The following is a 24394-nucleotide window of genomic DNA, read 5'->3' on the forward strand; positions in this document are numbered from 1 at the left end:
TAAAATTTGCTTGTACTTGTCTCAACTTCATTGATGTTTAACCTATCAAATGCCTATATTTTACTGGGTTTCACCCAAAACAAATTCTCATAGAGTTTTCTACTAATTGTAAAAAGGAGAAAAAATTGGTAGTTGGTCCATAACCCTGGACTATTCCTTGTCCCAATCATTATGCCTTGTGCTCATGCACTGATCCATCACATTGAGCTCCTAAATTGGGCAAATATTTTAAACAGGAAAATGGTTCTTAAATTTTTTTACTTTGTTTTGTTCATGAAAAACATGAGAAAAATATATAGAGAGAAAAATCTGTCTATTATTCCCTTTTAAACTTTAATTGGATACCAAGGTTTGAGGGGATATGCTTCTTTGATTTCTTAATAAATTTTTCTAGTTGGGAAAACCGAAAAGATGATAAGCTGATTATCCAACATTATCTTGCCAGAAAATTACAAGCTTTTGTCATTACAAATTGAACCAATAGATTGATCTGGTTTCCTTGTTATAATGACCGAAACAAAATCATCCAATGCTTTAATGGAAGACCCCTTTTCTTGTCCATCCTCTCTCACAGCTGCCCTTATATGTTCTGCAATCTCTTCAGCTTTCTTCTTCATATCCCTTCCTTTCCCTTCCTTGTCCATTACCAATTTTATCACTTTCTTAACCTGTTCCTCTGAAATACTACTCTCCATTCCTCTTGTCAGCTCCACCGAGACACCCATTTCCTCTACCAACATCTTCGAATTGTAAGCCTGCTCTGCTGCCATTGGCCACCCTATCATTTTCACACCTTGGCTTAAGCTCTCCAATGTTGAATTCCAACCACAATGGCTTAAAAACGCTCCTGTAGATTTGTGTGACAGGATCTCTAATTGTGGTGCCCAATTTTTCATCAACAACCCTTGTTTGCTCTTACCCTTTCTATCTTCAAACCCATCCGGTAACCATTCTGCTCTGAATTTAGCTTTTAAGTCAAAACCAAGTGGAGGCCTTATAACCCAAATGAATGGATTCCCACTTTCTTCCAAACCAATTGCTAATTCCATCATCTGTGATGGACTGATAGTATTTTGAAATCCAAAAGAAATGTATAGAACTGAAGCAAGGCTAAGCAAATCGAGCCACCGGAGGCATCTTTCAGGGTGATATTCTGGGCTCTTTTCCAGCATGTTGTCTGAATAAACTATTAAAAGATGATGGCAACGATTTGTTTAGCAATTGTTTAGGTAAAAGAGGCCCCATTGCCCAAACAGGAAACTTGGTTTATTTTCTCAGCAACTCCAGTCCAAGAGGCTCAATCTCTTCAACCGTGTTACACAACCACCCAAATGACTGCAACGAACCTGAAAGCTGTGGCTGCATAAACCTGGACCATGGATCGGTACCATCAGCGTTTCTCATAAAAGTATGCAGTTGAGAAACATGGAAACGACACCTTTCAGGGAACCCTGGTAAACCAAATTCTTCAGTGTCTGCTTGACGATGAGGAAGGTTCAACCACAAGGAAACATAAGCCAAGATACCATAAGCTCCACTTGTATTAAAAGTAATGTTTACAGTGCCTGTACTCTTCGCAACATCCACAGTCCATCCGAAGAACACATCCGATATTTAGGAGAGAGGAGGCTTGCCTTGTTTCACTATGATATCTAACAACAATTGATGAAATGGTGTTTTGAGAGAAATATATGAAATAAGGAGTTTACCAATTTGATCCAAAGACAAGTTGTCAGTGTTCTCTATGTTGGGTTGCAGGCCATGTTCAGCACTGTTGAATGGAAGCTCGGCCAAGCGGATCCCTGAAGGAGTGGAATTTTCTTGTTGAAGAATGGAACGGAGATATTGGACGTTAAGAGGGGTGTTGGCAATGGTGACGTTGAAGCCTGTGCCGTGGTGGATTTGTCTTGCAAGAGCTAGATATGGTATAAGATGGCCATGAGCCATGAAAGGAAGCATTACAATGTCAATTTGCTCATAATCAGAAGAATTCATGGTTCTGTTGGTTGTTTTGGCTCTTTGCTGAAAGAAGCTTATCCTAGTGATCAGTAGGACAAAAATGATTTACATTGTTTTTGGGGAGGGACAAAAAGCGCCTTTAATTTTGATAGAGAAGTTTGGACAATGTGAAGCCAGTCCATTTTATCTCTCTCAACCGGCCCTATTTTTTGGATGCATTGAGATTGAATTAATGGAGAGAAATAATGATGCTTCTTCTTTCAAAACTAGGCTGATGAACAATTTAAAATATGATACAGGAAAAAACTATAAAAATAACTTGAATTAAAATTTTAATAAAACTTATATATTTGAGTTTAAAAATTAAAATATATATTTTATATATTTTATATTTATACAAATTATAATACGTAATTTTTATGTAACATATGATATAAATACATAACTTATTAGTGTTTTAAATAACATGAAAATAAAAAGATCAATCTTATAATAAGTGAATTGATCCTTTCAAGATGCAATTCAAAATTTTTAAATATTAGTTTATACATTTTTAAATGCAAATATAGTAATTAATTTTTTATTCAAAATTCATTTGACAGTATAATAAAAAAAAATTTATTATATCACAGTTGCGTTTTATAATTAAAATTTTTAAAATTTTATCATAAAAAACATCACAATTTGACGAGGGAAACTCTCATCACGTCCTCAAATGAATCCTCGATTTAAACCCCAAATCATGCCGGGCCATCCCACCAACTTTCTGAGTAGCGTAGTTGTGTTCTATTCTTGGCAAAGAACTGGTTATCGTGGGCTTTGCAGTTCCAATACTTTCAAATTAAGAGGCTTAGAAGTTAGTAATATATATACTACATTAAATTACTTGGTTTTTAAAACAAACACATACTATATTTTTCTTTTTTTATTAAAGAATATAAAAAGTTCTTAAATTATAATTAAAAAATAATCTAAATTTTTATTTTTTATTACAATCAATCAATCCCTCTAATATTTATTTATATCTATCTAAATTTTTATTTGGATGAAAATGTTAATACCATTAATTTTATCTAATTAAGATAAAATTTTATGTGATATCAATAAATTAGATAAAAGTTTGTCAATTATGCAATTAATATATATGAAAATAAAATAAAACAAAATATTTTTTTGTCACATTGACTGTAGCTTGGGATTTACTTGATTCAATTTTTTCTTGTGACTAAATTTCATTTAATTAAAAGTTTAATTGAATTGTAATAAAAAATTAAGAGTTTGATTAATTACAATAAAATATTAAAAATTTAAATGATTATTAAAATATTAAGGGTTTTTAAAACACACCCCCATATTTTCTCTTCACACCTCTTTTTTTTCTCAAAATTTTTTTCGGATGAAATTATTTAATTATCCTTCTTATCTCAATTTTAAAGTTTTTTAAATGTGCATTTGTGATAAGCTATATAACTTTCAGGATAGATATGCATTTGTGATACATACCGGAAATGCATATCCTGAAAGTTATATAGCTTACAACAAATCTGGGAGCTTAAAAATAAAAATTACATTTAAGTTTGAGTGAAAAATCAATTGAGAAAATATATCTTACAAAAATTTTTAAACTCTGGATATGAAAATCTAAAAACTTTTAAGAGTTTTTTGATTTGTAAATTCAAAAACTTTAAAGAACTTACGGATTTATAAATCCAGATGCTTAAAAAATAAAAGGGATGATATCAATAAATTAGATGAAAGTTTGTCAAATCTGCAATTAATATATATGAAAATAAAATAAAATATTCTCTCTTTTTTTTGTCACATTGATTGTAGCCAGCTAAGCTCTCATATTTAACTAAGCTAAGTAGGCATACACACAAATTTTCATGGCCTAGTGCATATGCCAAAGCGCAAGTAGATAGATAAGAATTTTTCATGGCACGGAGGTGATTTGATGAAATCTACAAGGAAAGAATAAAAAGGGGAAGCAGAAATGGTAGAGAAATGAGAGTAGAAAAGAGGAGAAGAATGAACAGAGAATTTTCCTTGTTTGCTTTCCATTGGCATAGCTTGCTGCCAACTAGAATAAATAACCATTTCTCAGCAATTATCTTGCTATTGGCTTTAGTTATGTAAAGTCATACCTACTTTTAACTTCTCAATCATTTTTGGTTTTCATCCCATTACAAACTCATTGATTCAAGTAGGGGTTTTTGCTACGTTTAGAGCCTTGGTCTCTAGTGACTGCTAAACCCCACGCCCCTGACTCAAGTTCGTATTATTATTGCTTCCCTCTGCCAGTGCAACCTTGTCCTCAAGGTTGAAGTGAGGATAGTTGATTACTATGTCCCGTTCACATCCCCATGTTGCTTTTATATCTGGCTGATGTTTCCAATTCACTGGTTTGGTGTTTGGTAACATTTTGTATATAATAGTCATGTGCCGAATGGGAAGAAGACCATGTGGAATGTTAAGCATGTTTTGAAATTTGGAGAACAAGTGGTATTGTGCAGGAAGTTTTAGAACTATTGGGTGGTACGTGGATGGAAAGGGTGTGATAGTGAGTAAGTGTGCTGAGGCATTGGCTTTTGTGTGTATCAAACAGCAAGGTTGGCTATATGAGAGATAAGAGGTTTGGATAGGATTATCACTGTGGAGCATGATGAGGGATCCTTGGTGAGAAAAGGTCATGTGGAAGGCACTAAATTTGACACAATTGGGCCTAGCTGAGACTTCTGTTGAATGCCTTAACTAACATCAGATTTGAAGGTTTTCCTGTACGCATCAACTAGCCCACTGAATTGCCTCACTCCTCCCTTTTTTGCAGCTTTTGCATCATTATCAAAACTGGTTCGAGCATAATCCAAAGGGTTGACACAAAAGTTTGAAACCAGTGGATCAAATATTGTAATGCATCTATCAGTCACAACAGCATTACTTTTAGTATCTACCAAGGTATAATGTACTATCAACATGATCAACAATATCATCTAACCGAAGTGCAACCGTAACAGATGGTAACTTTAAGAATGTAAGGCACGCTACCATAGAAAAATTCTTCTCTAGCTTTACATTTTGAAGATAAAGGGTTTTACTATATCAGTAGGTGTGGTATCACCAGCATGCTCAAACAATTCCCTTTTTCGTTTTAGTTTCATTTTCCTAAATCTCTGTACAAATGTTGGCAGATAAGTGACACCCATATATCCATTACATACAGATACATGAATATCTCGACATCTCTGTCACACGCTTTGAAAACATCTGCAAAATATTTATTCTCTTCTGACAAAAACGCATAGTTTATAATAATTTGTGGCATGGTAATTCGTAAATCTAGTATTTTTCCATAGACTACTCTAGTTGACTCCAAAATACCTAGACTTTCTTCTGAGTTTATATAGAATATTCAAAACCTCAAGGATTTATGAAGTTTCATCTCAACAGGTCCATTCCCATCAGCAATCACTCTTAAGTTGGACCTCCATGGTAAGCTTAATTGTGGAACTTCTTATCAACTCCTGGTCACCTTTGAAATTATTATGCCTTAGTTGCATCTCTAACCACTCAGCCATACCCTTACCAGTTGATCAACAATCTTGTAATTTACCTGGACAACTTGATAAAAAATGACACAAGCATTTGTCAGATCTTTATAAGTCTCAATTTCTTGAACATTTGAGCCATGACCAAGTTTAGTTTGTGCATAACATCCAATTATTTGCATCTTATGTGCCACTGGCACCCATCTCTTACAGCACCTTAATTCCCTATCCTTTAATGGCATGTATAAACATTCCCAAAAAAAGCAGGTAAGCTGTGGACTAATTCCACTCCGTCACAAAATTGTTAACTTACAATAGCTTCAAGAGATGCTAAGAACTGATTCTTTCCACCCACGACATATAAGCCCAAAATTTGAATCTTAGCTAAACAAATTGCATTACATTGATCAAGCTATAGATCAACAGAAAAGACAACAGCGAATCAAGCAACAGGCAAAATACTAGGACACCAAATGAACTCAACACCCAACCATTTACAACTCTCTGAACCACTCGAATCATCCTATAAAACTCTCACTTCACTTTCTTTAAGATAGGCATTGGGTTTTTAACAATTAACATCAGACCTCAAATCAAACAAAAACAATGCACCATTCTCTAACAAAACCATATTTTCTCCAAGGGAATGTGGATTACAACCAACAAAAACATTCTAACAGAACACGGAATAATAGAATCACTTGAAATTCCTCCAAAGTCATCCAGAAACTTAGAATCGTTATTTAATTTGATAGTGATGGCTTATCGATCAAGCTCCTGAACCTTCAGGTGTTGCTCTGGTTCATTGTTTTTCGTCGACATCCGGTACATCTCCGGTGATCCAAGTTCTAAGGATTGGTTCAGTGAGTCATGCTCTACCGGATTGATAGTCTCCAAGCTCTCCCATGAAAGTGTTGGTGGAGCTTCAGTGAAAATGTTCTTTTCCAATCTAGCTATTTGAAGTTGTAGATCATAATGAGAGATCTTTGATCGTTGATGATAGAAGTAAAATCATAGTATTTGTTGTCAAATTTGGATTCTAACGCATGTCAAAGGTCGAACGTTTGGGCAATGAAAGAATCAACAAGTTTGTAAAGGGCATCTTCCACAACAGTGTTTGATTGTAGAGGCATGGTAGATGTCGAAAGGCAATGAAAGCACCTATGATAGAATCTGCAGGGGAAAGAACAAAAATGGAGAGCGGAAATGATAGAAAAAAAAAGAGCAAAAAAGAAGAGAAGAATGAACAAAGAATTTTCCTTGTTTGTTTGCATTCCAATAGCCTCCTAGATAGCTTGTTGCCAACTAGTACAAATAACTATTTTCCAGCAATTATCTCGTTATTGTTTTTAGTTATCTAGTGTTATTCCTATTTGTAACTTCTCAAGCATTTTGGTTTTTCATCCCATTACAAAGTCTTTGATTCAAGCTGGGGTTTTTCTACTTTTGGAGCCTTGACCTCTAGTGACTGGTAAGCCATATGTCCCTGATTCAGGATCGTATCATGATTGATGTTCTATTTAGTTTATACTCACTACATGGGTTTTGCTTTTTAGTAGTATTTTTTTTTACGTTTAGCGGCGTTTATAAGCACCATTAAAAGATTTGCGACGTTTGCGAAAAACGTCAGTCAGAGTGTCGGTTATACATGTGTCACGTAAAATAGTAGTGTTTTCTATAAAACACCGCCACATCAACGGCATTTGTATCTAGAAAACGCCGCTACATCATTGGCGTTTGCATCTAAAAAACGCCGCTGATGCATCTGAAAAATGCCGCTACATCATTGGTGTTTGCATCTAAAAAACGTTGCTAATGCATCTGAAAAACGCCGCTACATCAGCGGTGTTTGTCTTAAGAAAACGTCACTACGTCAGCGGTGTTTGTATATGAAAAACACCGCTACATCAATGGCATTTGTATCTGAAAAACCCCGTTAATATAGTGACGTTTTTATCAAAGAAATGCCATTAATTGGGTGCAATTTCTAGCAAGAGTGCTATTACTTTTAATGACGTTTTATGGTACAAACGCCACTAAATTATTCATTTAGCAACATTCTTGAATATAAACGCCATGAAATTAAAAAATGTATTTTTTAAAATAAAAATTTTCTATTAATTTTATTATTTTCATAAACGATCTTAAATTCAAATACTGAAATTAATATAAACTTAATTTATATTCAAATATACATCTAATTAACACAAAATTTAATAATTAGTACAATAACATTCAAATTTTTTTAATACATTAACAAAATAAAAATTAAAATATATGAAATTGATGACTGCATACATTTTGAAAGCTACCAATTAATGAAGAAATATTTTCATCTTGGTCACTAGCGTGCTCAAGAACCTACTGAACAATAGCATACAATTTTTAAGCGTTCATTGTAAGCTATTTTGATATTAAAAAATATAACTATTTACTAAATATAATACCTGAGTTAGAGGACCATCGAGATCAGTTCCTGAAAATTGTTGTTGCACAAAATTCATAAGATGATCAAATCGATCATGCAACTGCTGAAATTTTGCATGCTCTTGCTCTATTCTAGCATGTTCTTCCTCTATTTTGGCACGTTCATGTTCTCTTTGTACTTCCATTTGCTGGAAAACGTTGTTGCATCGTTTGCAACTCTTCTCTCAACATCGAAATGTCTCACGAAGACTGACTTCCTGAAAATATAAATTGCTGAGAGCTTTGTCCATAATAGGTAGATGATGTTGGACCCAATTCAAGGCCTCGGACCCGTCCATGCCTTTCTTTTCCAGCAACTTTTATGAATATTTGATTTTTTAATTCTTGCATGTTAAGAGAACCATTAGATGTTACTCAATCTCAGTAGCCATTTTCTCTTTTGTTTTCTCCTGTAAAATATTCATAAACAACTAATCAAGTTTAATGATTAATTGATAATATGTTAAAAAGAGTAAATATTTACTTTCTATTAAAATAGATATTACAAATTACGATAATTTTATGTGTTTTGCATTCATATAAGATCTATCTTTTTTTGTGTGCGTTAAGCGAAAAAATTTCACATGTCCAATTTGACCACCCATCTCAATCTCCTGTACAAAAATATATGTTATTTGATAGGATACATATCAACCGCAACTTATTCATGCATATCATGCCTATTAATCAAGTTAAAAAATTTCAAATAATATTAATATCATGTATTATATTTTAGCCCCTTTACAATACAATAGTCTTAAACAGACACACACATACATAAAAGCATTTTGGCCTTTCACACAATAGTCTTATGGTTAACGTTCATACGATCGTAAAATTTTGATATGATTTTATTGAAAGTGTTTTTGTAAAATGCCGCCTTTAATAAGTCGCACATTCAAATTAATCATCTCAAATATTAAAGGCAGTTTGAGCCAAAAATGCCTTTAAGAATCCGTTCCAACTTTTGTAATGGATTATTGAAAGCATTTCTGACAAAAATCACCTTTAATAATGCATATTAAAAATTTATTGATTGGGATATAGAAGACGATTTCGATCAAAAACACTTTTAAGAATCGGTTCTATATTTTTCCTATCGATTATTAAGGGCTTTGCTTTGCCAAAAACACCTTCAATATTCTCTTCAAAATTTTTTCAAGCAATTGGTGAAAACGTTTTTGCCAAGAAAATGCCTACAATAATCAATTACAAATAATCTCTGCAAATACCCAAAAAAAGGCTAAAGGGAGGGATCGAACCTACCACCTTATGATTAACATCCGTATGATCCTAAAATTTTGATATGTTATTTATTTAAGGCGTTTTTGACTGAAAATGCCTTCGATAAGCCTGTGAAATTTTTGTGTGAAATAATTAAAGGTGTTTCTTGTAGAAAACGCCTTCAATAATCACATACATATTTTTACGAGTGGATTATTGAAGACATTGTCTGCCAAAAATGCCTTTAGTAATTTCTCATCAAATTTTTTAATAGGATTATTCAAGTCATTTTCTACCAAAAACGCCTTTAGTATTCACTCAAATTTTTAAGACATGATTATTCAAAGCATTTTAATCGAGAAACATCGCTAATATCATATCTTGGGTGACATTTATTAGTAACAACGCCGCTATTTGAATATTTAATGACGTTTTTATAATAAACTCCTTAAATTTTATAAAAACACAGAAGCTAGCGACGTTTGTAAGTGCAACGCCGCTCTAAAACTATCACTAATCTTCAATTTTCCTGTAGTGACTTCTTTGCTACCATGATGATTTGATGGTATTCGATATCCTTTGTATTTGAGATTTAGTTAAGTTGTATTACAAATGTTTAATTTGGATTTTGGCGTGAGAATGTCTTGAAAATTTGTTTACTATTATGAGTGTTATCTCACTTTTATTATTAATGAAATTTGGCTTAGGAAAAAAAAAACACTCATACAATTTTTTTTAACAAAGTCATGGAATCCTCTTGCCTTTTTAATCCTCATTCATTGCTCTCGTTCTAATCACCTTTGTGTAAATTGCTCTATATATAAATTTAGAATTCAAATTCATCAATTTCATCAACCATTGTTAAAAATTAACTTGATTTACCAACTTGGAATCATTTGTATGTGTATGTCCATGTAAATATTTACATGGCCAAAAAAGTAAACCCCATTGACTTTTACATGTTTATGTGATACGTACATCCATAGAGTGTTAATGTGGAACATTTCATTAAGATTTTATCGATAATTGACTAAATGGATAAATTTAAAATTTTTTAATTAAAAGATCATGAATTTAAAAATTAAATTTTAAAAGTCATGGATGAAAATAAAATATTTGTTGGAAATTAAACTTGAAACAATGTATCATGAATCTAACCATTCATAAATTTAGTTATTTATGAATCCATGATAATTATGAACTAATTAATTTTAAACAAATGTATCTAGTTGAATGTAACTAGTTTTTAATGTCTTTTGTATTTAATATTTTGAATTTGAATTCATTTATTGAAAAGTAGAAAATACTCATGCAATTCAATAAGTTTAGGCAAGTCAATCAAAATTAAAGTTCTAAACTGCTAAGTGACTTTCTCTTCTTTTATTTTTTATGTGAATTTTTCGTTAGTGGATAAAACTTACGAAAAGTTTTTTATGTGAAATTTATAAAATTTCTTTTTAAAAAATGATTTAATAAAGACTTTAATAAAAAATTTAAATTGATAAATTGATAAAGTTAAATATGAAAATCAATAATATGTAAAAAAATTATTAAAATTATTTTTTACAATTCAAATTTGATCGATACTTATTTAACAATAAAAATTCAAGTAATATTTTTATTTAAAATATTTATCTAAAATATTAATAATTATTCAAATTATGTACATTTGATCTATGTAATGAGATATTTTGATCTATTGTTTTTATTTAATTATTTTTAATAGAGAAAATTATTAACTTCACCTCAAAAATTTCATCTAAATCTTTTCCTTTATGAGTATCCACCACCTCCCAACAATATCATACAAAGATCAAGGATGACTAATGTATTTTCTCCAATGTTATGAATCCTCTTATCTATTTATATATTCATTCAATATTATAATTATTATGTTTATCACTTTGATCTTTATTCGATCAATTAACTTAATAATTAACTCCAAGAAACATTCCTTTGCATTTTTTGTCCCTTTAACTTGCTTTATTCTAATCTAGTTTATTCCATGATAATACCTTGGCATTTATTCCATGATGGATGGTGGGGAAAATGTTCTCCTTTAATTATTTTAATCTAATCTTTAGTCCGTGAATTAGTACTAAAATTCCTTATACTTCAAGTTTGAATGTTGAGCATTCTTGTTTTTAGTAAGTCAAGATATTCTATTAGAATATCACAAATGATACAAAATATCATACCATTAAAAATTCCTAATAAACTTCAACATCTCTTAATCGAAAAACAAAACTTAATTGATTTATACAATTATTCGTAATTAAGAAGTGGTCACTTTAATAGTACACACTTCAACATAATTTCAATCAAACACACCTATAAGACATTGGACGGGTTATGTTTTCGAATTTTCATTCATTCAATTTTCGATTGTTTTGAGTTCATAATTTCGGATTAAGATCATCTTAAATCATGACAAATTTGAGCTATTTTGGATTTAGTTCCTTTTGGGTTTTTTCGTTTGATCAATCTTAGGTTAATTACAATTTAAATATTTTCATGTTAAAACTTCAAGTTTTATAAGTTCTAGATTGAATCCATCTCGAGTTAATTTGTTTTTAGATTAATTTACATTCAAGTTGCTTTCACTTTAGATTGTTTTTATTTGAATATTTTGGAATTTGGGTTTTAAATTCTTTTAATTAATTTGAATCATATTAAAATTTGATCTCCAACATTCGAACATTTTTTTTAGTTTGATAATATTTTTCCATCTCTAGTCTTTTGTGCAGTATTCCAATAACTCATACCTCTAAGTTAATATTTTAATATATACTAGTAAAATTTTTTACAAATATTTCTTATGTCTCTAAAATGCCAGTTTGATGGGTAGTATGGTGCTTGTTCCATATTTGCAATAAAATTATTAAAATTTTAATGTTGGCACATGACACTGCAATGGGATCTTTGGAGTTAGTGCCCTTTGCAAGGAAATAGGATTGCAATTGATACTGCTACATCAAAAGTTACGGCATATAATGCTTTCTTTAAAAAGTTGTTCGGAATACGAGCTGATGAAGTCACAGTTTTTCTTTATTATAGAATGAGAATCTTATTATAGTTTACCACGAATTTTAAAATATAAATCTTGAAGCATCAGTGAAAATTTTTTAACATTTAAAATTTTCAACTAATTAGTTAACGTTAGAACTAGAGAACTGAATATAAAGATGAAATTAGGGATTTTATAATTTTTAACTATTAAAATTCAATTTGACAGGATTAACATCAAACTCAGTAACTATTTACTCGTGACTGTATTTATATATCATATAATGTTATATTATGTTGTGGGTGATAATAGCAATTAACCCTGGTACCGCTGGACTTATCTTTTTACTCAGAAATTATATCTAAAGACTTGGATGTTTGTAGAATTTCTAGTCCTCATCGAAGCTCGGTTCTGCCTGAGAAAGCTGGTTTTATTGCCACTTGGATTTATCGTTTGAAGAAACCATCCAAGTTATCTTAATTTCTCTCTTCCTTTTTTACTTCATCGGAATTCTAACTTTTCTTTCTGATTCTATCGTTATAGCATCTAATTATAGAAAAAAATTTAAGTGATATATTTTTGCTGCCGTTGACTAGGAATCTTCCAATACTGGAACAGGCATTGCTGATGAGAAGGAAATCCTTGATATTAGTGCAAAGGGTGCTGTAGTTTTTGTGATTACAGCATCCACTTTTCTGGTGCCACTCTACTTTTTAATGTTCTCTTGGTTTGTCTGGTTGCTGATTGGACTCTTCTGCATCGGCGGTGTTCAGGTAATGTAGTTACTTTTGCAACTAATGTGTTATTTATCATGTATGTTTGGGCCTATGTTCGAATCTGCTAATGGTTAGACAGAGCATGCTAAAAACAAACTATACTTGTGAGTTATTGGTTTTTTCCCTGTTTTCTTACATTTTTGTAACTGTTTGTTTGCAAAATGGAAATGCATTACAGAAAATATTAGCACCTCCAAGTATATAGCCATGCTCAATAAATATATACAAGTAATGATTAGAAATGTATTAGTGGATTTCTGTTCATTGCTGTACTTCTGCATATTTTATGTTGGAAAGTTATTAATTAGTTGTGGTTCTACTAATGTGAACGGTATGTACAGTTTGAATTCCTGGTGATATCCATTGTTATTTTAATTGCAGCTGTTTCATCTGCTCGTTTCTCTCTGTTGTTTTAAGTAACATGAGGTTTGTATTAACTTTGATTGCTGTTGTTTTCGCATAGGAGTTGGTTCCAACGTTGTGTAGATATCTTTTGCTTTGCGTTTGTTGACTACCTTAAAAATGATTTTTTTTTTGGGTTTAAAAGGGTGTCTGTTTAACGATAACAGTCTTACAGTTGGCTCGGCTACCAAATATCAAGGAACTGTGGTTTCTTTTATCATGTAGTTATGAATTATGTTTCACTACTTGCCCTAATTGTTCTCCACGGCTCAGGTTGCTACAGTACTCTGTTGTCCATTTGTTTATGACATCTTCTGGGTCTTCCTATCACCACTTATATTCCATTAGTGTGTGATGATTGCAGTAAGTGCTCAGCCTTTTGGTTGTTGAATTGAAATTACTTAGCTTTGTGTTAATTATTTAAAGCATTGACTAATCTTTTGGTTTGCCTCCATAGAAAGTATTGAATATTTGCGTCTAAAGGAGCAGCAATATCTTTTCCCGTTACTCAATTCCAACAAAGTGTCAATCATGGCAGTTTGTTAATATGTGAAAGCCACGGTCTCATGATTTACTTGTGATTTGCTGGTGCAGTAGTACTGATGGACATAAATAATAACACAATCAAATATGTGCTGATGGAACAAAGGATGGTTCCTTGCTTGGTTTGGTTGAAACTATGATTTTTCTCATATGTTTCTCATGTTTGACTTGTAAGACATGATTTCTATACTACAAAATATGCATGGTTCTACTGCTCAATATCACCTTGCAGGGCTCCTTACTGGAACAACATTGATTTTATTATATTTTTCTTTTGAACATTTTGCATGTTCGGGTTTTTAAATTCTTTGTTTTCTTTCTCTTTTATGTAATAGACAACATTTCCTGTCAGAAAGCATGTTGTTGTCAATCATATAATTTATTGTCCTAATCTTTGCTGTCAAATAACCAGTTAGCCTAAGCTATTTGGTTAAGGCCTGAGAATAAGTTTTTAACCTCGAACATCCTCATGGACAAACCCTATGAAGTGTACGCCTAGCTGGTCCATCACAAACTTGTGCTGAGATTTATTTATTTTAGGAGGACCTATTTGAATTTAAACTCTAAACAGGTGGGTCAAGAAGGCTTTAATACCACCTAAAAGAATCAACAGTGTTTTAGATGTTAACATTTAAATACTTTATATGATCTGGACCTAAATTAATTGAACTCAAACCGATCGAGCCTAATTATTTTATTTTTAAGTTTTTATGATTTAATTATTTTATGATTTTCACTTTTATTTTATTCATATGTATATTTATTTTGATTATTCTCTTTTATTTTTATTTTTTTCTTCATCTAAATTTTTTATTTTTATTTTTATTTATCTTTAAATATTTATTTTATTTTATTTAAAAAAAAAGATAATTTTTAAAATAATAAAATTTTGCCAGAAATCAATTATGAGAAGCATCAGTAATAAAACTTGGTGTTACCAGAACTGAAATTAAATTTAACTTGTAAAAGATAAATTTTAATTTCTTTTATTATAACATAAAAATTTTTTGAAGATTGAATCATGATTCATCTAATACAGTAATACTCTCCTAAGGTAGCCCTATAAAAACACAGAAACGGAGGAGAAAACTCATGATCCTAGTTCCCAGTCTCAGAAAACCAGACCCAGAAAGAATCGACACAGGGGAAGGGAAGACCCAAGTTCATATCCAGTCAAACACATATTCCTCATAGTATCAGTAGTATCTTGAGAATCAAATTCAGCCCGAGCAATCTCTAAACCTCAACAACCACCAAAACCAACGACCCATATCAACACCAATCAATACCCAACACAGCCTCACGCAGTCCTACAACATTGAGCCAAGCAATAGTAAAAAGAGTCCTACAATATTGAGCCAAGCAATAGTAAAAAACTTCAGTTTCTGGTTCGGCAGTCATTCAGTTCCAATCGGCTCAGATACAAACACTAACGCCATTGCCAAACTGGAAACCATTCCTATATCAATACCATCAACAAGCCAAGAAATACCCAAAACCCAAAACTCATAATACCCGAAAATCAACAAGCCAAAAAAAAAACCCATAATACCGAAACTCAGTAGACAAACAAAATACAAAGATCACAATCAACCCAAGGAGTTTCACCATAAAAGAGAAAACAAACCGCCAGCAATATAGAAAAAATAAAAATTCTGGCGGTGGTGCTCGTGACCTACATCGGTGGGGGCAGCGACAGAAGAAGGGGAGTTGCGGGCAGCGAGAGGCCAAGCGGTAACATACGGCTGACTGTCAGTGTGGAGTTACCATATTCTAGGGACTCAAAAAGACATAGGGGAAGAAGACAACAGCAAAAACTGGGAGCTGTGTCACTGGTTTTTTTGAGAAAGAGAAGCTGCTAACATTTTGCAATAGAGAATAAAGAAAGGGAAAAGATCTTGTAAAAATGGCCCAGATTTGCAGTCATCGTCAAAGTGTAAAAGTTCAAATTTTGGGCATTCAAGCTAAAGTAAAATCTGCAAGCCCACGCTCTAAGCCCATACCCATCATTGAAGTTGGGTTTTAATCCAAGTCACAGGTTTCCACTTTTACTTATTTAGTTTTCTTGTTTTACTTAAGTTAGTTTTCTTTGGTCTTTAATTTATTCATTTTATTACTATTTATTCTTAAACCATAAAAATTGCTTGAAACTTAAACAACTAAAATATGGTTCAACAAAATATATTTATAATTGTAGTTTTCGTTATTTAAAATATTATTAGAATCATGTATTTCATATAAATCTTGAAGGTAAATAAAATTTTCTTTAGAATCATTAATTTAATTCAAACTTTAATTATAAGTGAAAATTTTTCCTATGGAGTCGACTTTTTAGAGATTTTTAGTAAGTAATTTCTTCTAAATTCTCTAAAATGGTGGAAAGTTTAGTTAAAATCTAAAAAATAATTTTCACTTATCGTCAATTGAATGACAAATATAAAAAATGAAATAAAAACTCTAAAATAAATGGTCATTATCCTAATGAGAAAATTTTAAAAATCAAGAATAGTTACTTTTAGAAATATGTAAGTGAGAACTTTTCTTTTAAATTCTCCTAGATGGTGGATAATTTACATGAAAATTTTAATAAAAATAATTTATGAAAATCAAGAAATAAGACTATAATCCTTAAAAAAATAAAAATTAACCAAATGGTGAATTTTAGAAATAAAAAACGATTGAATTTATAGTAGTTTGTTTAATAAGAACCTTCTATTTAAATTCTCCATAATGGTAGAAATTTAGATAAAATTTTCAATAACAACATTGATATGTGTTTTTAAATAATAATAAAATTAAAAGAGTAAAAATTTTAAAAATTTTAAAAAATAACAAGTATAACAAAAATAAATCCTAATAAAAATAATAAAATAAATTTGATGTTGGGATTCTAAGATATCAAGAATGGTTGACCCTCTAAAAAATTTCTAGATGAGAAACTTTAGATAAGAAATTTATTTTTAAAATTTTATCAGAATAGTGGTAAGATTAGATAAAATTTTAATAATTATATTTTTAAATGTAATAAATAAAATTAAAAGGATAGAAATGAGAAGTTTTAAAAAGGATAAAAATAAAATTTGATGATGAAATTCTAAGACATCAAGAATGATTTATTTTCTTAAAAATCTTTAGGTGATAAAATATTTCTAAAGGTTTTCATAAAAAATTTACCCAAAGTAAAGTAAATTTAATGATGAAATTCTTTGTAATCATAAATGGATAATTATCTAAAAAATTTTTAGGTAAGAAAATATTTTTAAATTTGACCCAAATGATGAAAATTTTAGATATATTTTCAATAAAGCAAAATTTACTAAATGATTAAGTTCTTATCCAATGATGGAACCTCTTCAAGAAAACAAATGAGATTTTTGAATATTTTTGAGGTGATAAAATATTTTTAAGAATTTTGCTAAATTGATAGAGGAATATTAAAAAATATTTCCATTATTTAAATAATAAAATTTTGTAAAAAGCTATTAGAATCATAGATCCTTAAAATAATTTAAAATTAAGTGGTACTATTCTAAGATGGGTATGTAGGAGTATTATAATTTTTTTCATACGTAATCGAACTCCCAAATTTAATTCTGATTAGTAAACTAGAACCTATTTTTTAAAAAACGCTTAGTCAAGCTCAGGACATTTTTAAAAGGAATACATTAATTAGGTGACCAATCGCATTTAGATACTATTAAATTGTGTCTAACAATAGATTTATAGATCTACATATTATAACAAATGTGTTTGAAGGGTTACTTCCTATGTAAACTGGTTCAATTGGTAAGCCAATCCTGCTGCATAATATATATTTTTTAAATATGCTAGAAGTTGGCACTAGCTTATACTTATAGTAAAATTTGAAGTCCTGTTCCTTGTCCACAATTCCACTTTAATAAAAGTGGTCTTGGCACAGGTCAAGTTTCTAATTCATAAGCTAAGTTGGCCCCTCTTTAGTTTTGTTTTTCTTTTTATAATTACACTAAACATCCAATCAGCCTAAAGACTTAATATAAAGTGACAGTCCAAGGATTAGCTTTGATTTCTGAACACTTTGCTCCTGTTAATAGGTTGCTCGAGGGGACAATAGTAGTGGCGAATCGATTCCCAAGCTCTTGAGAGTTCCTAGAGTTTTTAATCCATGGGGTGGCTATGATATGATTGGATTTGGAGACATTCTCTTTTCTGGTTTGCTGATTGCATTTGCTTTAAGGTGTTGGGCTAAAAGCCTCCAATCTAATCACACCAACAAAAGTAAAATCAAACAATAAATCAAACACACAAGAGACAATAATTTAACGTGATTCGATCCAATCAACCTACGTCCACGGATGAGAAACAAAATTCACTAGTTGTAGAGAATTACAAACATACATCAAATCATCAACCTCACTCAACAATTAATACTCATAAGACATTCTCAATCTCCTCCAGTCCTATAGAGTATTCTCAACTCAAACAAACACAAACACAAACACAAATCCAAACCCTTGCGTACCCTTTCAACATAACCAAACACATACCTATATGCTCTCATACATCATACCTATGTAGACTCTTTCAGTTTCCTCTAGTTCACTCACAAACAAATATACACACGCATAAGACGTAAAGCCCCAATACTCCTATGGGGTGTCTATCCCATAAAATCCTACAACTCTCTTACATCTTTTTCTCATACCTAATCCTGTAGAGACTTCACCTATTTATAACCATACAAACTTACCTATTAAGAATCCCTCTCCTCTTAGAATTCTTCTCCTGTAAGTCAAACTTGCCTATTAAAAATCTTTTTCTTTTTAGAATTCTTCTCTTGCAAGTCAAATTTACCTATTAAGAATATTGTTTATCTTAGAATTCTTCTTTTGCAAGTCTTCTTATCCATTCAATAATATCTAACAAATCTCTAACAAATCTCAAATAAATCTCTTATGGGATTTGAGTCAATATTACCAACATCAGGTACTACGTTTCTTTATTCTGTTGCTTCCATCATCTGATACTAAAATGGAAAGTTTTCGCTAATTTGTTACTTTTTGCAGTTCTGTATATTAAGAGACTCTTTTATTTTTTATTCTCTTACTTTTGGTAATGCCCTCCCTAACTGGTAGCACAAAAAACCAGAAAGCAGAAGAGACATTTGAGACACCATTGTATTCGATCATCTAGATAATAGGGTGATTTAACAGGTCATTAACCTTTTTCCTTAGTTTGCTTATATGAGATCCTTTTTGATGCTACAACTTGCTTTCAAGTTAATGAAAAGCTGCTTTAAAAGATGGTGGATGCGACTTTTAAGCTAGAATATTATATGGGAAATGAGACCAATTTGCAATAGGCTACTATAATAGCGACAACTTTAGTTATAATCCCCATAGAGTTGGAAGGAGCTAAAATTGCCCTTATTGGTCAAAAAGTTTTGCACTGAACCTCTTATGTTTGTGTTCGGCATAGCTTAAGGAAAATTGGTTCTTTAATAACTGGGATAATTACCTACTCGTAACTTGTAAACTGAAAAATCGCCGCATCAGGACCTTTTCTGTTTCTCGATTTTTAGCTGAACTACTTGCTGTAGTAGCAGGATCTAGAAGTCCTGTTAAATTCTGAGTTTGAAAGTCCTTTTATCAACAGAATAATCTCCAAATCAGCCAACTGTAAATTTTTTAAACCAAAGATCCATTATTTAATTATGTAAAATCACAAGAGGGGTTAATTGGAATTTAAATCAGTCTAAGAAGAAACCAACATATTCCATTGTGCAAGTTTGTTTTATCCGAATAAGTTAACACTAGTACCAAGTTAGAAATATTTATAGTTCTTAGAAGGTGTTGACTTTTGTGGTTTTGTTTGAACTTGGAGAATCTAAAGTTAAAGGTCAATTAATTTTAAAAGTAAACCTCGCAATAACTTTAATTTTTCTTTTCAAATGACACAGATTAATCCTCTAAGGAGACATGAAAGCGAAAGGGTAGCTTGTTATTTTTTTCTAAAACCTGTGGAACTTACAGATGGCAATCACATCAGTTGTGTTGGGTTACATTAAGTCTGAGTCATTGATTTTTGAAGTCATTTATATTGGGCAGTCGAGTTTCAGCCAGGTCAAGCTATGTCTACTTTTGCTGCCTTTATCCCTCTGCCATGCTAAGCAGTCAGACAGGTTGAGTGTAGGTTGATTTTGGATTCCAGGTCACGTTAATTGTGGACTTGTTAGAATCAAATCAGGATAGGGTGCATCAGAATAAGTGGGATGTTGTTGTGTCTTTAAGGACTTGTTATTTTTGGGGCCTCTAAAACTATGAAATAATTATGCCCTTGCTTCACAAGAGTATGACAAAGGACTATGCCATAAATACAGAAACTCTTAATGCTAAGCACTGTCTATTGACTGGACCACTTTTAATATTGAAACCTTTTGTACGTATGTGGGGGTGTGAAAAATGGTTTAACACAAGCAGAATGAAAGGACGTAGAAATTGTCTGAGTTTTTCTTGCGTTTCCCAGAGGAACTGGCAAAGGATTCATATCGCAGATCCAACAAGTTTAGGATGTTTAGCAACATTAATTTTTATTATCAGGTTTTTAGGTTGCCAGGCAGCCAATCGCAATAAGGGGCATTGAACTGGGTGTTTGTCGGGCTTGTCAAACATCTGGTTGAACCGGATTAGACAGGGTCGGTGGATATTTGAACCGTTTTTAGTGTTAATTTTGAGCTTTGCTGTTAATATTGCATGCCGGTACATTGCATTTTTTTTGCTCTTATTTTTTAAGGGTTTTCTTCTTTTGTTATATATGGGTTAATATATACTTTCCCTGTTTGGTTGTCTCATATACGATAAAGAAAACAAGAAGCATCTTGCCAATGGGTATTTTCTGTGCTTGGTAATTGGCTATGGATTTCGTGAGCGTGCATGCGTCATAGTTTGTTAAATATATATATATATATATTTATTTATATATTTATATATTTCTTTACTATGTCTCTAAGACTTCTTTCCCACCCATTCTTTCCCAACCAAGGTTAGAATAACATATTTTGTCTGAAATATAATAGTTTCATTAGGATAGCTAAGTTTAATCTGAATTTGGTTGATCGGTGTTTCTGTCCTTCCAATTTCTGTTCTTTCTCTAACTTCCCTACATATGTTTATTTAACTCGGAATGATTTCGTTGATGTTTTACCTGGCATGTATGTTCTGTGATTTCAAATAATAGCACTTTTCGTCCAGTGAAAATGCACGTGTTGAGACCAGCTTCTGCTTAGTTATATACAAGTATTTAATTATAGTGTCATATCTGGTTATCACTTAAGCTTCAAAGAGTAATTCTGCGATTCTTGGGCATACAAGTATCAAAAGCATCAGGTTTACCTTTATTTGTTTCAAATTTGCTCCAAATTAAGACCTGGATATAAATGGCCTGTGGAATTACATACTAAAAGCTTTAGCAACAGTGGGTGTTCAAATTTTGCAAGAGAATATGAAAAGAGTCCAAAGAAAACAATATGGACGGACTATTATATAAAGGACCGATATAGAGAGGATGAGAAAAACAATAAACAAACAATGTATGTATATTTATTGCCAAAAACGAAAGTTTCATGAAACATTATCTTCATTTCTAGTTTTTCTAGAAGAAGAAGAAGTATGTGAATTGATCACAGAATTAACAGAATGATAATGGGTTTGATTATCAACTGTACCTTACTGAGATAGATTATTTCCAACAAAAATAGGGATTTGAGCAGTTTCAGTATTACCTGATTGGCGCATACTATTTGCTCGTCTGAGGGTTTCTGTACTGTTGGTACCATGAAATCCTGAAAAAGAACTTTGATATGGAGTACAAAAAGATTGATTACTAGTTATATTCTCAATATCATCATCTGTTTGATGTTCAAAAACATTTACTGGGGGTAAAACTAGGTTTGGATTAAAACTGGTTGATTCATTTGAGTTTTTGAAGTAAAGATTTTTTCTTGATGAGAAAAATTCTAAACTTGGCACTTTCTGTTTTTCAGAAGTATTTGAAAGATCTTCGAGACACCATCCTTTTGGGATTGATAAGTCTATAAGATTTACTAATCTAGGTTTAATTTCTGAATCAAAAGAGTTTGGTTCAAAAATTTCTATAATATTAGAATCTATCGGTTTGATAGAGGTATTAGTAGTATTTGTAAATTCATAAACCGCTGACCAGTTGATTGAAAGATCGTGCAATGTCGATTCGAAATCAGAATTGAGTATTTTGATTCGAAGACATAAACATTTTTCAATGTTTTCATCAAAAATAGAAATAAAATAGTTTGGTTTAACTTTAAATAAAACTATTCCTACTGCTAAATTGGATTGGATTCCTCCGATTATAGCATTTGCAGGGTTTTGAAAACGATGGTCCATTAAAATAGCTATTATGGGAATATCCTTTGTGGATAGAAATAGTGGTTTAATGGTGATCAAAATCATTCCGATATGGATGTATTTGACCTTTGGGTATTTAGAAAGAAAATTGTTTATTTTCTTTTTGGTAAAAAGAGAAATTTGTACTGAGCCTTGTTTAGTATCAATAGCGACTGTATCACCAGATAGTTTTTCTATATTGCGTTTAGACCAAGGTTGGAACTTTTTAAACCAACTTGTCTTATAAATCTCATCTGGTTTGAGGAGTTGTAATTCTTTGAGTTTATCATCAGAAATAAAATGAGTTTTTCTCATAATATTTTTGAGTTTTACCATACTATCTTCATTGGTAGTTGTTGTACCTATAGAAGAAGAAACTGAAACATTATCTGTGTTAGATTCAGTATTCAGCATAAAAATAAAATGAGATTCATTGTCAGAAGAACTATAATCAGTTTCAAAAAAAACTTCATAATAAATTTCTTCATCAGATAATTCTTTAGCAAAACAAATTTGAAGAAAACTTTCATCAAGTTTTTTGATCATTTTCTTCCCACTTGTTCCTTTGTTAGGACAAGCGTTCGCATAGTGACCTTCTTAATCACAAAGAAAACATTTACAATATGTTTTAGAAGATTTTTTCTTCTTTTTAACAACAAATTTACCTTTTTTAGGTTTGAAAGGTGTTGGTTTCCACTTTTTCCAAAAATATTTTCGTTTTTTCTTAAAACGAGATGTCTTTGAAAAAGATGGTTTGTTACAACCAAATTCAAATTCATTTTCCAAAATCTTTGTACATTATTTATACGAAAGTTTGGATTTTACCTGTTTTGCAGCTTTTTGCTTTAAACAGTATTCTGTTACCTGATTCTGAACGTAGTGTATTCTACATCCAAGAGTATCATACAGTTCGATACTGGGATTTGCAGCATGAACAGTTTTGAATTTTAACTCAAGGTAAACAGGGTAATTTTGAGAATATAATTCATCCCATGGTGAGGAAAGTTTAAGAAAATATTGTTGTAACCAAAAATTGGAATGTTTTTCATCCAATTTTTGATATTCAGAAAGATATTTTTTAGAAAAATCATTTAAAAACTTTATATCACATAATTTTAATTTTGATAAAATAAATTGAGCTTCTTGAGTAGGATCCAGAGATTCTGTACTACCGCAAAACTCATTTTTCAAGATTTAGGTTAAATCTTTTAAAAGTTGAGGGATATTACCGACAGCTAACAGAGAGGATTTCTGCTGTTCTCCGAGGGTTGTCTTCTTTCATTTCTTGAGGAATTATAGGACATCACCTTGCCATGTGCCACAAAAGTAGTTGAGGAATCTTTCTTTGCCCCAAGTCTCCTTGTAATTTGTGACTACAATAGACATAGATTGTGCCCAATCATCTATGGTTTTTCTATAGTGTTGAAGAGGGACTTTGCTTAAGTCTAAATATGTACCTTATTGAAAAACCGTTCGTTTGTTTAATGAATCGATTATAGGGATTTCTTGCTGAACCTGACTTGTTTGGCTAGAATCAGAAGTTTGTTTGATCTCATCTTTGATCTCATCTTTGTTTAGGTGAGAGTATTTTTCCTTAAAATGAGGAAGATGTTGATCCATTAAGTCTGGATCTAATAAATCTAGAAATTACCTTAGATCATCAATATCTGGGTTAGATATTGCTTTGGCTTTTCTCTTCCCACGCACCTCTGGTTGAGGGGTTGGAATTTTAAGTTGTTCTGGATCTATTTGATCATCAAAACTATCTTCTTCATCAGATATGATTTCATCGGATGAAGGTGGTTCATCCTTGACTACTGGATTAGTAGTAAGAATTTTAAAATTATCTTCTACAATATCACTAGCTTCTTCACTACTGACACTGATTGTGTCATAGTTGAGCATATAATGATATTTGAATTTAAGAAAGAGGTCTTATGTTCTTTATAAAGAGTCTTTATAGCATTAAGGTAATCAATCCGTTGTTGCGGATCATTACTTTGCTCCATTTTTAATTTAAAATTTTTAATAATATACTTATAAGAGTCGAAATCAAGTTGTTCTTGTTTCGCC

At 31.4% G+C, this 24394-nt stretch overlaps 2 pseudogenes; one reads left to right on the plus strand and one right to left on the minus strand.

Moving 5' to 3' along the window:
- Positions 1-449: 449 nt before the first annotated feature.
- LOC111279448 (UDP-glycosyltransferase 92A1 pseudogene) lies at positions 450-1995 on the minus strand (annotated as a pseudogene).
- A 5281-nt stretch (positions 1996-7276) lies between these two features.
- The window catches only part of LOC149510942 (signal peptide peptidase-like 3), a 69102-nt pseudogene continuing 51984 nt past the window's right edge, over positions 7277-24394 (plus strand).

Source organism: Durio zibethinus, chromosome 27, assembly GCF_047325235.1.
Source record: "Durio zibethinus cultivar Kanyao isolate XHJ-2024 chromosome 27, ASM4732523v1, whole genome shotgun sequence".
Taxonomy (NCBI): domain Eukaryota; kingdom Viridiplantae; phylum Streptophyta; class Magnoliopsida; order Malvales; family Malvaceae; genus Durio; species Durio zibethinus.